Consider the following 24,017-nt stretch of genomic DNA (forward strand, 5'->3'; position numbering starts at 1 on the left):
GGGAGAAACAAAGGGCAGACATATATTTTAAGGCTGTGAAAATAACATGGATATATGACTGCACATGAGCTTGTAAGTGCTAGACTGGAAGGAAAGGCTGCTCATAATTCTTGGATAAATAATGGGAAAAGTAATTAGGAAGTAATCAGGTGAGATCCTGGTATACATTTCTAGTGAGACTAATAGGAAACTAATCCTTGATTCCATACTTCAGACAATGATAGAAATTGGAGAGGGAAAATTGGAATATGAAAATATTATAGGTCCTGAGAAGACACCTCACAGTGAGGCATTTAAAGTGTCTTGTTTACTTAAAGGGAGATCAAATATCTTAATCACAGACCATAAGTACCGGGGAAAAGATAGTAGATATTAATGGGTTATTTAATCTAACAGAGAAAGTCATAATGGGAATAAAATGACTGAAAGCATAAGACAAGCAAAATTCCAATTTTAAATTAGGCCCAAATGTTTCTTAAAGAACATCCACAAGACATAAGAATCAAACCCTAAGAGGAATGGTGGCTTTCCTGTTCCTGCATGTTTTCAAAAAAATACTTCACACTAGAGAAGGAGACATATTTTAGCAAAACATAAAACTGTTGTACTTAATACAGAAGCTGAACAAGACTTAATGACCTATGATTTATAAGAGGTCACACTAGACTACCTACTAGTCCCTTCTGGACTCACATGCTATGAATCTATGAATATCTATGAAAATGCTGAGTTGTGCATTGTCTCACTCACTTCCTTGCAGAAATTGTTTTTCTCCTTGTCTCTAAGAAAATACAGGTTCTCCAATGCTTTGAGGGTAAATTTCTGCACTGGTCAAAATTGAGGGGGAATTCATGGATGTGGCGAATGTTTAGTAGGCATTACCTGTCATCTTGAATTCATATCACACTGGCTAGTTGTGTTGAATATCTGTGCTGATAGTTGGCATGGTTCTGGTAAATTTCTGGTAGAGTACTAAATAAGATAATCATTTTCTCTTCTTCTTTGATGATTGGGATTGCATATCTTGCTATTGCCTTAGTTCTTTAGGCTATTCTTTGGTCTCAATCCCTTTTTGGAATTTGATAGCATATAGTACAGCATATGTATAGAAACCGTCTAAGTTTGATCCCATCAGAGGAAACTGTGTTGATTTTAATATCTGAAGAGAAGCACAGATGATAGTCAAATGGATGAAATCCATCCAAGACAAACTCTTCATGTCTCCAAGGATTCAGAGACAGCAAAAATTGCAAACATTTATAAATAGAAAAATGAATAAGGTAAAATAAAGCAGAAATCTAACTTAAAAAAAAAAAAAAAAAAAAAAAAAAAAAAAAAAAAGGTAGACCTTCCTGAACAGAAGACTTCTTGGGAATATGGATACAAAGATAAAGTTACGAAGACAAAAATCGTGACAAGTTTTAAACAGAGAGCTCTATAATCTTCACAAAAATTGACTGAAGCTGGGTGAGAAAGCAGCTCTATTGGGATAAATACACTGCTCTGTACTTTTGCCAGGAGCACATTATTTCATTTCTAACACGAGTTTAGTTGTTGCCCTCCATGGAAATGCTGAAAGACAGTAGCACTTACAATCTGCTATTTCCTCTCAGAATTAATCTTTTCCTGGGATAGGTGTAGGCAGCTGATTTGAGCTGTTATCATTTATATGCCTATGAGCTGAGTTTGGTGTAACCAGTATATGTTTCTCTGTAAATTTTATAGCAGTGCATTGCAGTTTGTTTAGAAAAGAATTAATACCATGAAAATTGTATCACTGTAAACAAGCATTTCATGTGCTACAATTACAAATTTGTAAGATTTTTAACATCTCTCTATCATGCCATATTGATTTTACTTTCGCTAATGCTCAGTTCCAGTCCTCTAGAGTGCTTTTTATACTCCAAAATATCTTCCTTTCCTAATAGAGTAGACTAGTTAGGAAAAGGAGATATTAATCCAGTAAAGGTCACATCATCTTGGTTACAGACAGCCAGTAAAGCAGAATTCTTATCTGTAGCAAAAGGGGATGGTACAAACCTGAAAATGTTTTATCTCTTTTTATTAAAAAAAAATAATAATCCATTTCTTTACTGTTAATCCCTAGAAATCTTCACTGTTCATTTTAATGTCATGCTAACTAAGTGGAATTAATCTGACAATGGCCAACCTTGAACCTCTAACCTCAGAATTTTACAAAGTAAAACAATTGTTTCCTTGTTCAACAACTTTCATTTCTTGAAATGTATTTTCTGAGCACTTCTCTACAGTCAACCTGAAATTCCATTTCTTTGCAAATTTCTGTATCTTATAGTTAAGTAACTGTACTATACTACTTATCATGAGCCAACTGTCTGTTCACACTTTGCAAATGTAGACAAAGACAAGTCCTGCCTTGAGGAGCCGCTAGCTGTATAAGACTTATATAGTCTTATACAGTTCCAACATGAATGGTACATATGTTTACAATAAATTTGTCAGGCCTGATATTGTGAGTCATCACAACCAACACTTACAAGGTTAGTATTGTTGATTTCAAGTATACTGCTTATATGACTAAATTGTAATGTGCAAAAGTGCTTGAAAATTATGTTCCTAAAGTGAGGATTTTAAAATGTGACAAGCAATAATTATATTACATTTGATAAATGACTGACTTGGAATGCTTGGAAACAAATATGCTACAAAGAATGAAAATGAAATATTCATCTCACAAAGGTGATCCTCCTGTAATATGAAAGTTGTGAAGAATCAGAATTCTGGAATTTTTGGTGAAATAAAACTGTCCCCCCTTACCTGCTTTTTACATATTGAAATGATTGATTAATCCATACGTCATGAATTATCAACATTAACATGTAGTTAAGACACTTCTAGGGTAAAATTGGGAATTAGATTTCTTTGGGTTTGTTTTGAGTTCACAAGTCAGAAGCTGATAGGTAACGTTTTCATGTTACAACTGAGTGAGGTGCAGAAATTTGTCTCTTTCACACAGCAATATAGAGTAATATCCCTCCAAGGTGAGATGAAGAGGCAGAGAATTAGAATAGGAAAGGAGATGGCTGAAGGTGAAGAGGGAAGGACGCCCCCCTGTTGTCCATCAGGCAGCTTTCTGCTATGCACAAGCCTTCCTCAGTGGTTCACAGGGCACCCAGGTAGCACTAAGCCATTGTTTCAGTGATCACTATATATATAAGAGCAATGCAAATAGGACCAGTGACTATTGGTCTTTTGTAAGAAATCACAGTCCATGTGCTGGAGAGAGTTTCTAATGTTTTTGAGCTGCTACTGCTTCCTACCCAACTTCCCGCCCCATACTCATTAGTTTTCCACCTTCTTATACAGTGAGATTATACTTATACTACAATCCAGCACAGTGCCGGAATCCAAAATCTAAATCAGAGTGAGCTATCTTCAGTTCTGAAATTCATATAACAGTAGCAATATGACAGAAGTTGGGTTAAATGATGTCATCAATAGAAAGGACTAACTGTCTCATTACAGTACTATGGGACCCGCCATGCATGCTATGGCTTAGCAGTACCCTTTTACTTCCCCAGCTATTGAGAATGTTTCACTCTGTTTCCCAAGTCATCATGGACATCTGGTCTCTCTTTCTAAGAAAATAGGGTAGTCCAGTCTTGTCCGATTCAAACAAGTGTGACAGAGCATTTGAAGCAGGAGCATCACATGGAAAGCACATTAGGAGTCAGAATCACTTTGGCTTCAGTGCTCTTCACTCTCAGATGTCTCAGATGTCAGACCTTTGCAATCGTATTTTTCCTTGTTCTGAAAAGATTCTACTAAGGTATTCTGGTTTATGTTAAATCCTGCAGAGAATTGGTGCATTCTCTTTTGGCCCTTAAACATACTCATTGCTTCTTTGGATTTCTCCTGAGCTAGATTTATAGATTCTTTCTCTGGAATTGCCTTTCATATGTTCAGGTGTGCTTGTTGTCCCCAGATCATAACCCTCACTAAGTACATTTAATGATCTTGTGTACGACAAACATTTCTTCCCAGCACACTCAGCAATAAAAAGCTGCAATGGTGTTGGCAAAGTTAAATACACTGCAGGAGAAATATCTGGTTCCTTGGTAGATTTGCTGTTAAAAAAAAAAAATAATCTCTTGGAGGTAAAGATCATGATTTTTCTCCAGACAGACAAAAATTTTCTTTCCAAAAGGAGGCATACGCAAGTGTAATTCAATGGCTGGATAGCCCACAGCATAGCAAAGTGCTGCAATGATTTGAAGAGGCATTCTTTTGCTGACTGAACTTTTTTGATTTCTGCTGTAGCACATCTTCACAATCTTCCACTGCACCCCACCGCCTGTACCATAGACACTTTTCCTCTTGATTTGCTGGATCTACCCTACATCCATCTGTGAGATTTTGCCCTGAAAAATTCCTGACAGAGCCAGTTTCTTGCCTAGCCAGTTTCCACGGGTGTCAACCTGTGAGAAGATCCACAAAAAAATGCTGCTGCTGCCCAAATTCATGCTTCAAGTTCTCATGATCACTGGCTGTGGCTGGAAAAGCTAAGTATTAATATTTCTGTTTTGTTTGTACTGGTATTAGGATTAATATATACATATTAAAAAAAAAAAAAAAAAAAAAAAGGCTTTCAGAAGTGGTGCTGCTACTTTACAGCTTTACCATGTCTTTTTTCATCAAGTTAAACAAAGGCAAAGGGCAAGTTTTGGAGTGGGAAAATGAATTAAATACATATTTTCTGCCTTGCAAACAGTACAAAATACTAGTCCAGTAAAGCAGTAGAGGTCAGGGAAAAACAATACCTGTCTAATATGCTGAGAGAATCTCTCAAAGTGCTTCCACTTTTCCACTTCTTATACTGTTTTCACCAAACATGCCATTTGCTCTGCTTCAGGGCAGCAGCCAGGCACATTTTCAAAGAAGCAAATTAAGCTCTTCCTCATGAGGACAGACTGACTACAAGTGTGACTCCAAGTGGCTATGTTTAACAAATTTTAAATGGTGTATACTCATCTGAATAAAAAATAAATAAAAATAAGGCAGCTTAAGACAGTAACAGAAATATCCCAGTGCTAAATCAAAATAAAATTGGAAAGTAAGGATTTGATGCCGGAATGGAAAAAAAAAAAAAGGAGGTGGGAGGGAGAGGGGGTGAACAGAGTAAAACACTGAAGTTAGCAATTGAAATGGAAACACTGAAATAAAATAAGAACATAAAAACAAAAAGCAAAAATCTCTTTGGTCCCATAAAGCCATAACAAAATACACAAGTGAAAATGTGTGTCTTCTGTTAATCATGCCAAATGCCAAAACCTTTTCAGTAAAAGGTTTGCCAAGTTTATCCTTATTTATTTATTTATTTATTTATTTATTGTAGGTAAATTTGTATTTGAAAAGGATATTTAAATGGTATTTAGGAAACAGTGTAGTGCAGAATAAGAACATGAGAAAGCAAAAAGTCAGAAATAGGACAAAGAAGAAAGAGAGGAATCTTTGAAAGGAAACTGGAAGAAATACGGTCATTTTCAGGTATGTAGCTAACACAATGCCAGACAGATATCATTTGGTCTGTATTGAAAGAGCTGTTGCAGAGATTGAATTCATCACAGCCACACGGGTGCAGCCCTCCATCTAGGGTAGAAGCTGCTACTTCTTTGTGTTATTTGGATAACACTAAGATCTGAACACAATGTGGGTATGTGATGTTGTGCACTGCTTGTTCGTGATGCTTAAGTCAAGAGTAGCTACAAGAACTATTTTCTGTGTCACTAGTAATATATGCATGTAGTTATAAAGTTTGAAACACAGCAAACTATGTAATAGACAAGACACAATGGAGAAGCTTCCAGTAGTCAGAGATTTTAGCAACACTCATGGTAAAGAAAGTACAGGTATTAGAAATCTTATACAAACAGCCATGGCTTTGTTATAGCATATTATGCTGTCTGCAATCCATCACTTTAATACAGACATTTGCTTTTCAGTCTGGAAATAAGAGAACCACTAGTATTTGTTATATTCATTCAGTATCTTGAAGAAATAATCTCTTTTGTGTCTGATACAGCACTGGTTCTGTTCCCTATTAAGGTAGATGTGCATGGGTGAAAAAAGATGAGACAAATATGACACTGCTTTCATGGGAGGTGCAGTAGCTTTGTCTTTGCTCATGGAGAAGTAGACAAATTTTATTGTACATTTTTCACAGATTATCAAACTTAGTTTGTGACAATACTTACAAAATGACCATGCAAAATAATTATATATCAAGGCTGTTGGAGTTATATTCTGAATTATAACACAGTGATGATCTATTTTTATATATTAAAACCTAAGTAACATAATGAACACTTAAATAATCTTTCAAATCATTTCAGAGCCCTGGCTTTTGTATAGCATAAGTTTAGATGTTAAAATATAGATGCAAAATTTCTATCTTTAAAATGTACTTATGTAAATCTCATGAATACACAGAAATGTGGAATATAAACTCAGGGATATGACAGAGCATGGTGAACAAATGCTGTAAGCGCCATTTCTAAAAACCTGGCACAACCATTTTCTGGCTTCAGAACGAGGCAAAAGCTTCCTTCCTTTATCTAATACAGTACCATCTATATTCCTGCACCCTTTAAAAATGACTGACTCTAAGCATGAGCATGGCTAGTAGCAGCAAGCTGTTTATAATTTTTGTCTTCCTCTTCTTTCTTTTTGTTCATTGCTCCAAGCAAGCCTGAAACATTTCATGGAAGGTCTTCCCCACTGTGAAAACCTGTCAATGTAGTTTTGCAAATATAGTGCATTTCCTTGTAACACCACCACATAACACTGGTATAAAACCCAAGGCAGACTGGAGAAAGGGCTCACTGGACAAGAAAAGGGGATGCCAGGTGCCTGCGATGTCTGGAGGAGATGCTGTTACCCATCACAGGCACAAGCTGCTGGCCTTTGTGATTTCTGACTCCAGTGCTACCATGGCCCAGAGATTTTGGGGCATGAGGCAGGCAGAGACAGTACCACTACCAACGGTGGGACAACATTTGGACAGCAGGAAGCTGTAAATGAACAGTAGTTCTGTCTCTTGGGCAACCTAGCTTTCATTTTGCCTCCCCCTCCACATTTCATCTTAAGTAATTTTTTCCATTACGAATGCACATGCAGAATTTTTAAGACGCTTAATACATGTTTAATTCTTCAGCTGTTTTATTTTCTTTTTAATCTTTTGTTTTCCTTTATGTCTCTCTTCTCCTCCCCTTTCCCTCTGCACTATATAGCTCTAGTGAACATCGATAAAGCAATGCTGGTTTTAAGTCTAGACAGTTATATTCAGATTATGAACACCTAGGCAAAATTTTTGCTAGGAATTGATAGGTTGGTTAACCTAAAAATTGAGATAATTTTTAGTACCTCTAAAAGCAGGTATTTGAACTCTGTTTCTACCCAATCTAATGCATAATGAAATGGGCTGAAGTGGTACCTTTTTCTTTCTGCACCTATTCTCATTGCAATTGTTCTCTCAGAAAGTGATTTGTTTTGTGCTGCTTTCCATTCACATCACGACCCAATCAAACCACAGAATATAGGAAAGATCAAAGTAGTACAGCATACTCGCCTACAGTAATTCACAGAATATATGAGGCATTAAAATTTTCATTCCTCATTCTCGTAAGAAAGACTATAAAGGTAACAGAAAATGATGTAGAATATGAATCTGTTCTTGAGACAATGATTGTATCAAGAATGGGAAACAGTATAAACCAACAGACCCTTTCTCGTTGCTATCTTTATCACACAGAAGGCAGTCCTTGCTTGTGTCATTCACACTTTTATTTCCTTTTCATATTCTCTTAGTATATTTTTCTGAAACAGCCAGCACAACTGAAGAAAAAAATCTAACACACATTTGCAGAGGGTAATAATTTCCTCTCTTGAAATATCTGGTTTTACTTAGATAAATTCATCTCAGTACGTAATAGAAAAGAGGTGGTCAGGAAGAATAAAAGTTGTAGTGAAAATGGTTTAACACACATTCCTGATCTGAACTACATCTACAGACCAGATCTTAAAAAGCAAAAAGAGTCTGAAATTTGAAATGAATAGTCAATGAAAATTAAACTCTGGTACCATTCCATGAAGTCATGCTCTTCAAGTTCTAAATGTTACCTTGCAAGATATGTACAAATATAAAGATAAACCAAAGAAGATCTTTACAAAATTGTTTTTGTTAAAAACAAAAGAAGACAGAAGCTAAAAGAAGAGAGAAGCTAAAGCTTCTCTCTCTCTCTCTTTTAATTTCTAATTTGAATGTGAAAATCAGGTTCCATATTCTAAGGATTTCCTCCAAGGCCTCTAAGTTACTGTAAGCTTTTGGCCATTTCAAGGGATTCTGGCTTAGGAATTATAAATTACACAACACTGTGACCAATAAATAAATAAATAAGAAAAATATTGGTGCATGAGCTGGCTATAACATTTCAGCTACATGCCACCAACACTTGAGGTACAACACTGTACATTAGCACCATGCTTTTGAGATGGCTGTTGCAAAACCTGGAACAATTTGGCTCTCCTGATACCAAACCATTTTAATACATGCTTACCTTTATCTGAAAGGTCCCATTTAGTCATGATTCATATTTTAAAATCATTCATATACTTGTTTATACCGACTCCCACTGTGAAATTTGATCACTGTTGTTCTGGTCTATCTGTCCCTAAGGAGTGGTCAGGTAATGTCAGAATTTTAACACCATATTGACTCATTTCTATTTGGCTGCTAATATTCATCATCACTCATACCACTGCTGATTTTGGGAGATGTATTTCAGAATAAAATTATTCCGCTCTGGACTTCTAAAAATGTTAGTACAAATTCAGTTCAGGTACTGGACTGCACAAGTTAAATTAAAGTGCCTTGAATACCTGGGAACTACAACTGCTTCTTATTTCATATTTCATAACTGTCTCCTGGTCACAGTCAAGCAAGCATTTATGTCTTTACCTAATTTAATGTATTCTGTATAGTCCAATGCTTGTGTGATAATCATTGTTACAATTCCACTCTTTCTTAAGGTACACAGCATTTGCTAATTTAAAATACCATCATTAACTGAATGTGAAACTCATGTCATATTTTCATCTTTGCAGGACAAAAACCTTGTTTGCAAATAGTCCTGCACTCAGATGTCCTAAAAAGAAATAATATACAAAGTAGCATGTCAGGTATGCTAAATCTTGAAAACAATTTTATTCAAGGAAAATAAACACATTTTTCAACAACCAGAGAAAAATAGCTAAATCCACTAAATTTGTGTCTCATCAGACTAGGTAGTATATCACCCAAATTTTGGTTAGTTAGACTTAACTGAGATGGCAGTCTCCACTGACTGTGAAGGGACCATCTGCTCACCATGAGAATCTACATGTCCACTGAGAGTATAGAAAATCAATAGCAAATATTAACATTGTCTATGCACTTTGTTAGCACTTCCTTTCTGGGTATTGATTTCAGACATTTTATTGGTAGTCCACCTAACTGCATGGATTTATATCTTTTAATCATCTTCTTAAGCTATAGAAGTACTAAGAAATCATAATGATAGAGTTGCAAATATTTCCCATCTACTTGGGATCTGGTCTTAAGATTTATGACATTTGCTTCCCTCATGAGTGTTTGGACATAGAAACATGTGAAAGAGGACTGTGATCATCAGATGAACTTACTTGTAGTCCAGACATCTAATTTGCTTTGACATCATGAGTATTCAGGCAGAGTTCGTGTTCCTGTCAACATTGTCTGGACTGCGACAGAGATTTAGGAAAGAGATAATGTCCATCTCTTGAGAACAGAAACTCTCTGAGTAACGCTGAAGATATAGTGAGAGTAAAACACAGGGGACTTCAACTAGGACTCAGGTACCTTGAGTACCATTGGTGACAGGTTAGTTAGCTGTTCCTGGGAAGGGAGATTTCATCAGGTAGACATGCAGGCAAGAAGTAACTTACCCCAGTTGTAATGGATGTTTCATGTTAGATAGGGACTAATTAGGAAAAAAAAGAAAATGAAAATGAAAAAAAAAACCTTCCAAATGTCTAACAACTAATAGATAATATGTATCTTATTACACACCTGTTAAACATCAATAGAGCAGTTTTAATAATGTATTGGCATTTCATTCACATAAAGCTGTTATGTAAGCCTAAATTAAATCCTTATTTGTGAGACTTAATTTAAAGTGACTGTTCTCTCTAATGAACTACCAATTTGTTTCCCCACATCACATGTACTAATTTGTGTTTATGATGATATCTAAAAATATATGGGTACCAAATGTGGTTATGCCTTGTGCCTATCATCTTTGAGGTACATCCTGTAAACCATTGCAGTTTTCTCTCTAGAGACAATGTTTTACATCATACAATCCAACACCCCAACATTTTATCAGATGAATTTATTGTAATGAGCACAATGCATAGCTCTAGTTAATCTGTCCAGAGACTTTCTACTCTTCAGATAAGATCAATCCTTATTCTTATATTTTATAAATTGTTCCCAGATATCAGATACCATCAGCCTTGTTATTTTCATACTGCAGTAAACACAAAAAAGAAGGAGACATAAAAGGTAAAAGGCTTTTTGCAACATAAAAGAGAATACAAGGTTGATGTATCCTTTGCTCATGGTATTTTTTGGCAAAAGATACAATAATGCAAGTATCTTTCTGATTGATTAAAGTATTGAAGCGTATTCTTTGCTTCATAAATAATGCTCTATTACTTTTCTTCAAAGACAAGTAAACCTTGACAGACTGACCTTTTTCAGGGCAGAGAGTTGTTTCAGTGCCATAAATTATACTGTAAAACGAGTGGAAATGCTACTGAGAAGTGTGTGACAAAATAAGATTAAAGATTACTACACACAAAAGATTGTTGTTTTATTAATGGAGTCCTGTCAGTAGGATGAAAAATTCTCAGCTTTTTACTGGATGCTGAGATCACGTCAAACAGAAAATTATGAATGCATTTTCTAAAAGGCAACCAAATGTGTCAAAATAACAATATACTGATTAGTTGCCCTCCCCCTACTTTTATGTATTCACTTAAAACAATTTCAGTGCTTTTCAAATAAAGTTTAAGTGCTGCAGTTCAGCTTGTAGTTCTAAAGGATCATACAGCCTGCTAGCCTGTGATGTTACAGGCAGGTGTATGAACATTACAGGAAGACACTTTACTATAACAGAAGCCTAGGCATCTCTTTTGTCAGGATATATTACACCAAGAGGAAAAGCATATTGTATTTTTGTGTCCATTATTGTATCCAATAAGCATGCAGTCTGAGAAAGAAAGCAAGAATGTCAGAAAGCATGAAAAAGAGAGATATCCATGGGGAAAAACAAAACAAAAAAAAAAAAGAAAAAAAAGAAAAAGAAAAAAGATCCTAGCTTAAATAAGAATCATTAAAGATTTCTTAAATATTATTTGTTAACTTGACAAATGACTTTGTCATTCCAGCATGTAAAAACCTTGTTAAAATGAAAAAAAAAAAAAAAAAAAAGTAACACAGAAGCTCATGAGAGCTGTTGAAAAACACCTGAAAGACAATGCAGTTATTGGTCACAGTTGACAAGGGTTCATGAGGGGAAAGTCCTGTTTGACAAACTTACTTTGCTTTTATGACAAGGTCACTCACCTAGTTGACCAAGGGAAGGCAGCTGATGTAATCTTTTGGAATTTCTGAAAAACTTTCAATATTGTTTCTCATGGTATCTTTTTGGACAAATTGTCTAGCATACAGCTAGATAAATACAACAGGGGGAACAACTGTCTCACAGGTTGGTCTCAAGTGACAATACTGAATGATGTTACATCAGGATGGTAGCCAGTCACAAATGGGCTCTATTTTAGGGTTAGTTCTCTTTAATGCTTTCATAAATGACTTGCATGACTTGAAGGTGTACTAAATAAGTTTGTAGATGACACTAAATTGTGAGGAGATGTTGATTCTCTCAAGAATAAAAAGACGTTGCAGAGAGATCTTGACAAATTAGAGAGCTGGGCAACAACATGAAGTTTAATAAGAGCAGGTGTCGGATTCTGCACCTGGGGTGGGTCAACCGTAGGTATATGTACAGATTGGGGGATGAGAGCAACCCTGCAGAATGGGATTTGGGGGTTCTGATCAATGGCAAGCTGAGTATGAGTCAACGGTGTGCCCTGGCAGACAATAGGGCCAACCATACCCTGACACAACATTACTAGCTGGTAGAGGGAAGTGGTAGTCTTACTCTGCTCTGTGCTGGTGTGGCCTCACCTCGAGTACTGTGCACAGTTTTGGGTAGCACAATATAAGACATTAAACTATTAAAGAGAGTGCAAAAGAGGGCTATGAAGATGGGGAAGAGGAAAGCCGTATGAGGAGCAGCTGAGGTCCCTTGGTTTGTTCAGCTCAGAGCAGGCTGAGGGGAGGCCTCATGGTGGCCTGCAGCTCCCTCACAGGGGAGCGGAGGGGCAGGCGCTGAGCTCTGCTCTCTGGGGACAGTGACAGGACCCAAGGGAACGTCATGGAGCTTGGACAGGGGAGGGTCAGGCTGGGAGTTAGGGAAAGGTTCTTTACTGAGAGGATGGTTGGGAACTGGAACAGGCTCCCCAGAAAAGTGATCATGGCTCTGAGCTATGAAAACACTTCTTGAACACTCTCAGACATACGGTCTGATTTTTGGGTGGTCCTGTGTTGAGCCAGGAGTTGGACTCAATGATCCTTGTGGGCCTTTTCCAGCTCAGGATATTCTATGATTCTAAAATGGAACAGCTTGATGTGTTTATTTACAGGAAGACTGTGGGTTTACTTTGCTGTATGATTTTGTTTTATTTTGATTCCTTTCAGTCAATTTACCTGAAAGTTCTGATCAATGGCTTTTAAATCAGTGTCATTTATTGAAATGATAAATAATGATGAGAACTTAAGGAAAATGGAATATAGCACAGAGCCTAAGTAATCAGCATAGAAATCAAAGTTTTTCTTGATGTCTGAATCAGGACACATTACTCAAATAGTAATAATAATATTTATAAATAATAATAATAATAGTGCCCTGGAAGAAACCCATACTACAGAAAGTTGTTATAAATCATTATCCAGTGCACACCATTATCAAGATGATTGGATAAGATGCCCATGTATTGACATTCATTATCATTAGTAATAAAAGCCTAGATCAGAATTGTTTTTATTACTGTAAGCCCTATAACAATGACAGAATATGTGTCAGATGTTATAAACACATTTCAAAAGACATGACAGTTCTTGTATATAATAGCCAAAGGCTAAAATAATGATTAGATCGAATGAATTTGCTCACAACTCCCCATCTAATGTAAATGTTACTTCATACCTGGGGCCACCCTTGGGTGCTGCACTACCCTGGGTGAACTGCAGAAGGTGGCCCCTGTCCTCTTTGCCCATTGATCTCTCATATTTCTTTTTCTGTTCTTCCTTTACTTTTTTATTATTATTTTTATTTTTATTTTTATTTATTTAACTTGCCATACTGAGATCAAGAGTCTTATAAGAAAAAATATATATATTTAAATAATGCTTGTTATCTGACCTTTTTGTTGAATCTTCTTTCCTTTTATATTTCCTAGAGACTCTTCCCTTTCTGCTAACAACTAATCTCATCACACGTTTTCCATCCTGCTTCTCCATATTTCCTTTCAGATTTGTTCTCATGAAGAATAAAACATTTCCACCTTTCTGAATTTTGCCAGTAATCTCTGACTCTATTCAGTGCCCTTCACACACAAGCCACTATGGTTCTGGCTCTCAGACTGTCAGTTGTCCTCCTGTATTCTCCTTTACATATCTACATATAAGCACGGACCTGGTGATTCCAGCTCTGCCATCTCCATAAGACAAAATCACTTTTCTCTGAAAAACAAGCAAACTCATCTACTGTTCTCTTCATCCCACTGCTCATCATGTCTGTTCATTCTTCTTTTTAGGAAACACCTAGATAATTTAATAAAGAATTACATCTGAGTTTGGGAACTCTATGAACTTTTCATTTATAATAAAGATCTCATTCTTATTTGTAAGATTTTAGTCATACATACCTGTACATTTCCACACAGCTCTATTAATTTGATAGCTCTTGAATACTAAATAATTTATCACACACCCATATTTGATCTGATACCTTATACACATAAATACCAGCTGACCTGCACACACCAACTTCATTCACAAGCACTCACGTAGACATGGCTGTAACCCCTAGACAGCCATCCCCTCATTCATAAATTACCTTCACTCCCAGACTGTATACTCTACATGTAAGGCTTTCCCATGTGCCAGCAGGCAGAGGAAATACTCTCCTTTGTCCTCCACAGAGTGAACAGTACTTGTCTGGCCTTCCTGCATTCCATGGCTTGAATGAATCCTACCTGATTTGTTAGACAACCTGAAGGAGCAAAATGGTATGGTTTCTCCATACCAGACCTCTTGCTGAGGTTGTAAATGTCTTTTTCTAAACATCTGGAATACATAGATCTGATCTGGTACACCAAGCTGTTGAGCACTGGGTTTAGGCAGATGATTTCTGAGGGTGAAAGAGTCAGGAGAAGATGAGGATGGGATGGAAAAGATCTTGTGTTCTAGGCTAGAGCTATAGCAAGGAGAGCTCATGTCAAGTATAATGGACATAACAGTGTATCTTGAAGACACCCTTGGGAGGAAGCCAGTTCACAGTTTTTCAGCCGGCTTATAAATTGGATAAATAATGTGTGTTTATATGAAATCAGATATGAATTTTGCAACATTTGGAATACTATACTGGAGAGTGCCCTTTTTCAATGTTCAACCAGCTCTGGTTTATTTTATTTGGCTGTTTGGTTTATTTTCCCTCTTGCCTTCTCTATTTTGTGGCCACATGGTCTGTCTGTAGGGTGGAGTCAGCTCTCTTTATTCCAGATGTTTAGAAAAAGACACTGACAACAAAAACATGTATGCACAAAGGAAGTTTAAGAAGCCAGGTAGTGGCTTGTATGTAGTTTCAAAGTTTCTGTTATTCACTAGAGTTACACACGCTTACAGCAGTTATTTGGAAACCGTGAGTGCTGATAGAAAGAAAGACTCTTTTCTATGCCAATCAACAGTAATCAGTTCATCCATATTAACTATGAGCTATTTGGATTTTCGATAACTTTTAAACTCTTATCATGTTGCAGCACTTATGACTCAGGGATTTAGAGTACATCTTTGATGATAAGCATTGTTAAATTGATAGCCAAAGCAATGACTCAAAGTGAAACTGGGAAAAGAACATTGCAGTAACTATGTATACAGAATGCAATTGAATGGGAAAAATGAGGTGTTACTCTGATAATGTCAAATACTGGAACTTAGTTCATTTTGGTTTTGTAGAGAACAAAGTTAAGGGTCTTCTGGAATCATACATAAAAATAAAATGTTGTTTTGTTTGACTACATGTTTGTAGTCATAATCATTTTAATGACATTTAAATTCTCAGACACATGCTGTCTTTCTCTGATATTCCTCAGATCTTACAAAGAGCTGACATTTTTCTCTGGACTTAATTGCAGTTATCTAATTAATGTACAGAAATCTTTTATGTGTGCACTTAATGGTCACTTGTACTCCTTAAATTCATAATGCTTCACTATGCTGGTCAGTATGTTAAAGACAAAAAAAAAAAAAAAAAAAAAAAAAAAAAGCCATTTCATTGTGTGTCTTTACTTAGTCAATCCTGACCTACTTCAGAAGAAAGAATGATACATCCACGGGAGCCATTCTGCTCCCTACAACCCATTCAGAGAGTGTGAGAAAATTTCCATACCACCACATTCTTAGACATATTGAAAAATCACAGCTATACTCTTTATAAAGAAAATGAGCACTATTCAGCTAAATTAATCCCAGAAACAATTAAGAGATAACATAGATGAATTTCCCTCACCAAATTTTAAAATCAGTGTGCTAAGATAATTCCAAGTTACATAGCATTTTGTGATTCCAAGAATTACATTCAGGCTTGGATATGTTTTGGAACATTATGCCAGGCAACAGAGCCAAAAGGTTTATAAAGGAGATGGGAATGCAGTAAAACTCAACTTCATTTTATTATTCTATCAGCTTAGCTTGACCTACAGCAACCATGCAAAGGGTTTCTATTAGACAGTTCCTCACTTGCTAAATAAATTGGACCAAAGATTATTTTCTTGACTGAGAAAATTCTTTAATGTTGGCTAAAGAAGTTCAGCTGTCTATAAATATTAATGTACTTAGTAATAAATTACACACATGAATGGCACTTTATTACTTGAAACTAAACTATTAAAAGCCTTATTTAGATTGCACAGAAAAAAAAAAAAATAATGTAATTAAGGTCAGCTAAGCAAGGCCAACCCTACACACACTAAATGTCCTAAGCAAAATCTGGACTCCATTCATATCTCTCTACTCATAACCAAGTGTTTTTCTCATACCAAACTGTCTCAGCTATGAACCCAGTATTCCAGCTGCATCTTTTACTCTTGTAAAGTATTTATTTCTGCTCACTCACCTGGACCTTTAGTTCATGCTTCTGATTTACAGTTTGTGAAAGGACTGTAAAAAGGACTACTGAAATAAATGTGGTGAAAAGGATTCTGGGATCCATGTGAAATCCAGAGATATCCACGCTTCATGGCAGAGAACAATCCCTGAGATTCTCTGTTTAGAAGAACAGAAGAGCTAAAGGACTGATGGAGAGAAATCTTTAAAAACTGACAAATTTAAGCATTTCCTTCACTATTTCAGTGCCTGTATGGCACCCTAAAATCTATCCTCATAGACAAATGACTCTTAAAGTCAAAGTAAATAAGAGGAAAGAAATATGTCTTATAAAAAGAACATTGCTTTAAGCAGACATTCTTACTTTTCTGTATTATAGTATCATTTGGAGTAAAGGCAAGCATGTCACCATCTGAATAGGTTTGTGCTCCTGTGTACTTTTCTGGTTTTATCTGGATGAACAACACAGATGAAAAAATATGATTGGAATTCTCTTATTTATTGAGCAAAGTTGTAAAAAATGTTCACTCTGTTCTAAAACTAGGCCTAAAGGCATATCTGGGCTTGCAAAACTTTTATTATAAGTGATGGAAGGAAAGGAAGAATCAAAACTCAGTCTCAGATGTGCAGCTGAATTTGAAAGGGTAAAACAGATACTTAGAAGAAGAAAATGTGTTTTTGCTGATCAAAATTAACTTGAAAGAAGTGGAGAGCCAGAGATATAGTGCAGACAGATGCCCAGCTGAGTTTAAAAAAAGCCACTTAAGCATCTCATCTAGTAGGAATCCAGTCGTTTTTGAAAACACTGTTAAGTGCCTGTCTGCATCTACAAGAAACAAAACACTTTAAAATACTGTCCCTGAGACTATCACCATGAGGCACATTTCCTCAGGCTCTTATTTTCTCATCTTTCAGGCCACAATACCTTTTCTGTCAACTAGAGTTCCATACTACAACTGAAATGAGAGTGCTGAAAAATGCTGTGCTTTAGCTCACAACCACTATTAATGGCCAAATATTCTGCAAATGCTCATTCTGATTTAGAAGAATACTCTGACCAATTTAGATTAGCTGTTATAATCCCCTAAAATAATGAATCCATGTCAGAAAAAAACAGTAAGCAATGCAAAGGTTAAATAATTTGATATGAGGATAATCACTTCTTCCTGTTCTTTCTGATGGCATCTAATTTCATTTTAGTAAGAACATAAGAACATTTTGAGTGTGTCAAGAAATGTATATAAACCAGGCAACAACTGTTTACAAAAAGTTTTATGATAAAGACTACTTAAATAACACTGGTAGAAACTGAATATCACTGGGGCTTACTTGCTGTTTAGTGGAAATACAGTATTTTCTTTTTCTCCTGAATTTTTAATTTTAATGTCTTTAGAATTGCTTGAAATTGCATTTAGATAGTAAAAATACGTCCATTGGCATGCAATAGATAATTATACCCAGGATGGTATATCTGCCAGTATTCAAAAACTGGAATACTTACTAAGCCTAATAGTCTTAGATCACTGACTAACCTTCCCTGTGGTAGACAAACTGTAAGAGGAAAAAGAAACAGCACATTTTCCTCTGTGTTTCTGGCCGTTACTTCTGTTGAATAGGTGGCTTCATCATTCTCTTACTCTGTTTGTAATTCTAGGACAATTGCCAATGACACATTCTCACAACTATTCAAAGGCATCATTCAAGACTTGTTTACACAAAAATTGCCAGAGAAAATATTCACCTGAAACACAGTTCCCTTTTCTCTGTGGTCAGTGCTACCCATCAGAAGTGCTAAGAATTTTTATTATTTTTTTCTGTAGCAATTAATAGGAAATTGCCACCATCCATCATTTTTAATACAACTGATATTCATATCCACTAGGGAAATATATGAAAGACAAATACCCAACTTGCTTAAGGTTGATCTCAAGGTCAGTCAAAATGATCCACAGGAAACATTTACAGGCAGCTGAAATTGCTTATAATTTGTCAGTAATCTTTTGGAGCAGTCTATTTTAGATAAGTTGTGTCTTGATAATTTGGAGTGGCCAACATGAGTTTTGATTCAAAGAGACAGGCTTTGAGTAGGTTAAATGAAAGAGAACGCATTTATGTAATCTTAAGCCTTCCAAGGCAGAGAGATCAGTGGTAGACATCTCCCAGTGGTGCTCTCTTATGCTGTGTGGGTTGATGCACTATTTTGATTTAATACCAGATTATAGAGCCATAACCTTGTATTTCGTTTTTGTTTACTGAAAAAAAAAAAGTACAGTGTTTAGAAAAAAAAAATGTTGCTTTTTTATGTTTAAAGAAGACCTGTCAATAGAGCATATCTGAAACAAATGTATTTCAGAAGCACAGAAAACCTTTAAATGGGGTGTTTAACTGTTTTTAATAAACATATTGGAAATGTCACCGTTTTTCCCATATGAGATGATGACCCATCACTGTAGAAGTTTTGCATACGTGAAATAAGACACTAAGTAAAACACAGCCATTGTATAACTATAGCAGGAAAACACATTGAAAATTCAGGAACATAAACTCCTGGTAGAAAAATAAATATGTATTTTTTGTTGTGCTCCAGAGAGGAGCGATTTATGGATCAAATCACCAAGGGAGTCAAAAGAACAGTCAGAGCAAGTATTAATATAGTGGAGCAGTCATCCAGTGTTAAGATTAAAGGAAGAGAACTAGAGGGCATTTTCATATTTTTTAATGTTAACATTCGTCAGCTATAAAGAAGGATAATATCAGATACAGTCAAATAGATTCTATGATTTTGGACACTACACCCTCAGCACTCAGAATTAACCTTTCAAAATTCAGTCCTTTGGGGATTTTTTTCTCCCACATGTTTTCTTTCACTTTTATCTTTAAATGAAAACACACCATGCCTAAATATTAGAATAGTGGGTGCTTCCAAGCAGACATAGATTCATACATAGGGGCAGTTATAAATGAAGAGGAACCTTTTTTTTTTTTTTTTTTTTCCCCAGAGAAATTCCTGGGGAAAAAAAAAAAAAAAAAAAAGTTCCAGAATTCATTCATATTCTTTTGCATAAAAGAGGCTGCATATGTTAAAAGAAATTCATCCCAGTGCAATTTTCTTATGGATACTTTACAGTCTTCAACAGAGTTGCTTCAATGTGAAGATAAAAAGAATGTGCTAAATTGTTTTATAATCTCAACAGTATTTGTTGTTCATTTTGCTTAACATTCCAATTCATTTTCATACAATTTTTAAAGCAACACAGACTCCTATGAAAAATGTTAACTTCCAAGAAAAATTGTGTTCCTTTTATTGCCCTAATAGCTGTCCTCTGCACCTTTCATAGGATCATAGAATCATTAAGGTTGGAAAAGAGCTTCAAGATCATCTGGTCCAACCATCACCCTACTACCAATGTCACCCACTAAACCATGTCCCTAAGCACCACAACCAACCTTTTCTTAAACACCCCCAGGGACAGTACCACTACCACTTCCCTGGGCAATTCATTCCAATGCCTGACTACCATTTCTAAGAAGAAATTTCTCCTAATTTCTAACCCAAACCTCCCCTGGTGCAAGTTGAGACGATGCCCTCTAGTCCTATCACTAGCTATCTGTGAGAAGAGACTGATCCTTTTCAGGTAATTGTAGAGAGTAATAAGGTCCCCGCTGAACCTCCTCCAGACTAAACAACCCCAGTTCCCTCAGCTGCTCCCCATAGGACTTGTGTTCCAGGTCCTTGACCAACTTCCTAGCCCTTCTCTGGACACACTCCATGGCCTTGTTGTCCTTCTTCCAGTGAGGGGCCCAAAGCTCAACACTGTACTCAAGGTGCAGCCTCACCAGAGCAGAGTACAGGGGGACGATCACCTCCCTGGTCCTGCTGGCTACACAATTTCTGATGAAGCCAGGATGCCATTGGCCTTCCTGGCCACCTGGGCACACTTCCAGCTCATGTTCAGTCGAACATCAATCAGTACCCCCATATGTTTTTTCTCTGCACAGCTTTTGAGCCACTCTGCCCCAAGCCTGTAGCACTGCTTGGAGTTGTTGTGACGAAAGTGCAGGACCCAGCTCTTAGCTATGTTGGACCTCTTCCCACTGGCCTCTGCCCATTGATCCAACATGTCCAGGTCCCTCTGCAGGGCCTTCCTATTTATCAACTTTTCTGGGAAACTTAAGATCAAATTTAGAGTGGAATGGAATGGAATGGAATGGAATGGAATGGAATGGAATGGAATGGAATGGAAAAGTTCAGTTAAAAGGAACATAAAAAGATCATTGAGACCAACTGCCTGACCACTTCTGGGCTAAACAAAAGTATTATATGCTAGACCTGGTGCCATCAGTGCCTTCACTGACAGTTTTGTTTGTTTGTTTTCCCACTGAAAATAGTTTCAGTACTGAATTTTATGATTGCATTTGTTCTATTTATTTGATTTGTTCATTTATGTCATGTTATTTTGGCAACTGAGGAACATCCAGTGGCAGAGTAATTCATCCATTCCTTCCAGCAGCCATTTCCACATGTTGGTTCCCAGTTCTTAGTGGCTGAAGTCTTTAAGTCCACAAGGTTCCACTTCATATTGAAGAGTTTTATCCCATTGCTTTCATTCAAATACTGGAGATGCTCCAGTTCTTTCTAACTCTTCCCTTTACCAGTAGCAGATTTCACCAGCCACCTCTTATTCACCATGCTAAAGTCACCACTGAAATTTTTTATAACATTGCTCCTAGCAATGACTAGGAGGGACTTCCATCAATAATTTTCTTCTGGCCAAAGTTTTCTTTTCAACAGCAGTCTGCTTTCATCCTTCCTATAGCTAGCTCTTTAGCTGTTCAATGATCTTTCTACTCTATCTACTGCAATGTAAATAATAATTTCCTATATTTTACTACATCAGATACTTTACTGCATAAATAATTTCCTGTTTCCTATTGAAAAACTCTGCCATCTAAAAAGAGAAAGATGACAGTTTAGTCTGACACAATATATCTTTGGTAAATTTGTATTTCATTGTAAGTTCATCACTATTTATTACTATGGTCTTAAACAACTCTCTTCTTCAAAACTTATTTCTACAGTTGGAATAAAGTAATGTTGAGCTGAGAAGTGTGTGTTAAGCTGGTCATTTTCATTTCACTTTTAAGTACTAAATGTGTTTTTTTTTATTTTCTGATTGCAGAAAACATGATCTACACATATGGATAAATAATGTAATTATTAAAATATTTTTTTTTCTTTTATATTTTGCAATTAAGAAGTTAGGTTTATAAAGATTAAGTTGATCATTGTCTCACAAGTGTAACTGAAATTGCTTCAAAGTGGATGTTGGCAGCTTTAATAGCTACTTGTATGTTCCAGTGAAAATGTAAGTAGTACTTAAATGATATATAAACTTTCCCCCATTGACTGTATGCTTACATTTTCTTGCTACTGAAATATTTGGCATGGATATTAACATATGTCCCTTCAACCTACTTACTTAAAGTTTATGTGTTTTTTATTTTATTTATTTATTTATTTATTTATTTATTATGTATTGCTACTGACATTTTAAAATCAGTGTTATTTAGATGTTAAATAACACTTCTATTATTAATGCTTATACTCCATTACTGTTAAATATTTGTTGATCAACTGTTTCAAAGTATGATACCATGTCTTAGTCCACTAATAGCAAAATTGCCTTTCCCACGGAGGGCTGCAACAAAGCCTACACATTACCAAGGTACTACTTGTTAGGAGTTACCAGATCTGGCAGCCTAGCACAGGTGAGGCCACTGCATCTGCATGCCCACAAGTCCAACCAACAACATGGCTGGGCACGTGTAGTAGGTGCACACATACACACACATATGGACACTGCATATGTCCAAATCAACATGACCAGCCACACAGATAAACACTGGTAGACTCACAGGGTACTCACACAAGCACACACAGCACCTTGGCTGAGCAGAATGAAGGTCCATGAGTGGCAAATATTTGTGTTTACATATATTTATATACATATATGAACATACATACGTGTATGCATATATGTCTATATATATATACACATATGTACAGTGTGAATACCTCCAGTCTTCCCAGCAGCTGCCCCAGGATCCCAGTATCTCCAGTTGCTGACACTTGGGTATGCAAGCACCAGGGTCTGAAGTCCTGCTCCAGCTGTTGGTTCAGACCCTGTCATAAATCCCTAGTCCTGCTTGACACCTGCTATCAATCACTCCCTGGTCTAGAAACGTTCACCTTTTCCAGTTGCTGGCAACATGGACATGTGAGCCCACATGACCCAAGGTCCCAGCCAAGTTAATGACACTTTTGTCCACTCATTCTGGTCCCTCCCTTTGCTTGTATTATGGTCCCTCCCTTTGCTCCCTTTGCTGGTACACAGATCCTTCAATCTGTGGTCTGACTGTTTGCTGGCACTCATGACTCCATGCACACACATGCACACAGAGAATCCCTCACTTGCGAAAGTACTTAGAAATAGAGTTAAATGTCAGTGTACTGACCAGGAACCTGTTCACACAGAACCAGGCCCCTTTTATCCCTTTATTCCTCATTTCCCATACTTGTTTTTGCCCCAAACTATCTAGATCCCTCCCTTTCCCTACCTTTAGTTCCTCCCCTAGACAGGCCATAGTACCTCTTTTGCAATCCCGAAGTGCCCTTTTCCTGCATCCCATAATGACTCCTTTATCCCTTGGTAGCAATTGCCTTGGGCAGTAAGATGTTCCGAAGATCTGCTCGCTTTGACTCATCATGATGAGGACTATCCCCAGCCCACAGTCTGATCGATCTCTGTGATAAAGCTATTTAGTGCTGCTCCCCAGCTGAGGTGAATTTTCATCTGAGCATGTGAGACTATATTCACCTTTATTATTTTAACTTACTGTTAGGAATAAAAGGACAATGTTTCGAAGTATGTGATAATTTTAGGTGCAGACAAAAGTTTCTCTTTACCTCCTCACATTCAGATCATGAACACAGCCATGAGTAACTGATCACTGAAGCTGTAAAAGATCAGCACAAACTGGAAATGTCTGAGTAAATCATAAATCTGAGGATTCCCTCCCTTCCAAGCATAAAGAGACCCGATAACCTGCTTTGATAACCTGTGCCCTTGCTTGCTATGTTCCCCTTCAGAACTCCTCCTTTGCCATGCTCGTCCATATTTTCTATTTTAACAGAAAACCATGTTATTTCCACTACAAAGACCAGCAAAGCAGATCTAAGTTCCTGGCTTAAAGAAAGAAGTGTTGCCATCTGAACTGACCATTTCTGTAGCTTCAAGAAGCATCTTAGGAGTAGTTCTGTATCTAGGACAAAGCCACGTGAGCTCAACTTACATATTAACTTGCCGAATTTCCAGCCGACTCTTGTGCCCAGTTCCTCTGATAAGTTTGCACTGAGTTATATACAGTTAGTCCTACATACTTTAATAGAGAC

The 24,017-nt window shown here is 36.6% G+C and overlaps 1 long non-coding RNA gene across 1 annotated transcript in view; it reads right to left on the reverse strand.

Annotated features, from left to right (window-relative positions):
- The window catches only part of LOC137851123 (uncharacterized), a 38,758-nt gene extending 15,942 nt beyond the window's left edge, over window positions 1–22,816 (reverse strand). Inside the window, exon 1 of the long non-coding RNA XR_011093018.1 lies at window positions 22,641–22,816. This is a non-coding gene — a long non-coding RNA (uncharacterized lncRNA). The remainder of the gene's footprint in view (window positions 1–22,640) is intronic.
- Window positions 22,817–24,017: the final 1,201 nt, after the last annotated feature.

Source organism: Anas acuta, chromosome 2 (assembly GCF_963932015.1).
Source record: "Anas acuta chromosome 2, bAnaAcu1.1, whole genome shotgun sequence".
Lineage (NCBI taxonomy): Eukaryota > Metazoa > Chordata > Aves > Anseriformes > Anatidae > Anas > Anas acuta.